Here is a 2,076-nt window from a genome sequence, read left to right as displayed (position 1 = left end):
ATATGTAAATATAGTTATACATAGAAATAGATCAATATACATATAAAAATATAAAAATAGACATATATACCTAACCAAATACCACTATACTTATTTAAGTAGCCATATGCCTAGAACTACATCAATAGAAATAGATACCTAGAAATCAGCATACATAGGAAACAGAACACAGACATAAAAACATACATATATACTTAGATAGATATATACACATATATATAATTACAAACATATATGTATATATATATACAGCATACATCCATAAATATAACAACATACATATAGAAATATACCTATACAAATAGAAACCTACATATAAATATCTATGTAATTATCACTATCTTATGAGCAAGTCCATACATCTTTAAACAGAAATACAAGCAGAGGGATTCCAGCTGCCCCATCTTCAAAGCCTCTCCCTCGGTCTCTTCCTCCCGTGCAGAGCAGCTCTCCTGGACGGGGACAGAGATGGGACACCTGGGAAGCAAAGGGAACACGGAGTCAGGATCGGGACGTTTCCCTTGGCAGCAGCTGCACTTCCATCAGGGAAGAGAAATCTCAGAGCCTCCCCAGGAGGCTTAGAAAGAAAAACCAGGCCCAGCGGGCCGGGCTGTGGCGAGCGCAGCCCCGGCGGGACCGTCCCGCAGCCCCCGGCAGCGCGGCACAGCCGGCACCGCTCCCGGGCCCTGCCGGCGCAGCTGCCTTGCCCAAGGACAGCCCCTGTGCCGCCCGGGGCAGCCGCGCTGAGCGGCCCCAGCACGGGCAGGGCCCACTCCTGCCCAGCCGGCCAGTGCCCGCGGCCAAAGCCCACGCCAGCCTCACGCCCACCCTGCCTCACCGGCCCTGGGGCCTCACCCAGGCTCTCGGGTGGCAGCAGCAGGTTCATATTCGCTGCTCTTGCTCGGCTGGGCCTTCAGCTTCTCCCTGCTGGTTCTCATCAGTCTCTGGTGTTCTCAAGGACTTCAGGGCAGCTGTGGCAAAAGTGGAGACTCTGGACTTGGTTCCATGGCTTGGCAGACCCACAGTCCCAGATCCCTCTGTGCTCCCTGCTGGCCCCCTCCATCCCCTCAGCCCTGCCATGCCCTCGGCAAACGCACAGCCGCCTTCAGTTTCTTCAGACGCCCACAGTCCTCTCACGCCCCTCAGTCCCTTCAGATCCATCCTGTCCCCTTAGACCTGCCACCCCCCTCAGCCTGTGCCACTTCCCTGTTACCTCAGTGCCACTTCGCCCTCTGCTCCCCCAAACCCCCCAGTCCCACCAGCACCTCAAGGTCACCGTCCTTTCAGTGTCGCTGCCTCCTCAGCGCCCTCAGCCCCCTCTGGCTCACCGTCCTCCAGCAGCTCCTCAGGGCACAGTGCCTGCGGCCACCGGCAGCTCCCACCACTCCAGGGACACCGGGGCTGCAGCTGCTGCTGCGCCCGGCCCGGCCGCCAGCTCGGAGCCAGCACAGGAAGAGGGGACAGAGGGGGCACAGGGGGAAAACAAGAGATTAAAAAGGTGGCTGAGAGCAGAAAGAGCTTAGAATGCAGCCTAGGCTATATAAACATCAATCTATGTATCTAAACATCCAAATACCAATTACTGTATAACTGTGTACATTTATAAATATTACTTAGATATATAAATATTTTTCTCTACACATATATAACTCTTCAAATCTATAACTGTAATTGCCTATGTATAAATATAATTACATCACATCTATAACTATATATATAAATTTAACTACACAGATCTATAAATATATGCACCTATAAACACAACTGTATAAATCTATAAATACTATATGTAACTAATAAGTATAGTGTAAATACTATAAATAACTATATGGATATATAAATATAACTATAGACATCTATAAATCTATCTATAAACAGAGGGATTCCACCTGCCTGATGGTCACAGGCTCTCCCTCGGTCCCTTCCTCCCACGCAAGGCAGCCCTCCTGGAGAGGTAGATCAGATGGATATCTGGGAAGCAAAAGGAACACTGAGTCAATATTGGCCTTCAGGCATCTCTCCTTTTGGAAGTAATTGCCTTTCTATCAAAGACTGTAGAAGGTGACCTGAAAGGCA

General features: G+C 49.2%; 1 long non-coding RNA gene across 1 annotated transcript; it reads right to left on the bottom strand.

The window, feature by feature from the left end:
- Positions 1-284: 284 nt before the first annotated feature.
- LOC138100659 (uncharacterized) lies at positions 285-1,933 on the bottom strand. Its single transcript, XR_011146885.1, has 3 exons — positions 1,266-1,933; positions 856-971; positions 285-477 (listed from the first exon to the last, which is right to left on the bottom strand). It is a non-coding gene; the product is annotated as an uncharacterized lncRNA (long non-coding RNA).
- Positions 1,934-2,076: the final 143 nt, after the last annotated feature.

Source organism: Aphelocoma coerulescens, unplaced genomic scaffold (assembly GCF_041296385.1).
Source record: "Aphelocoma coerulescens isolate FSJ_1873_10779 unplaced genomic scaffold, UR_Acoe_1.0 HiC_scaffold_125, whole genome shotgun sequence".
NCBI lineage: Eukaryota > Metazoa > Chordata > Aves > Passeriformes > Corvidae > Aphelocoma > Aphelocoma coerulescens.
This window is presented reverse-complemented; position numbering and strand designations above follow the sequence as displayed.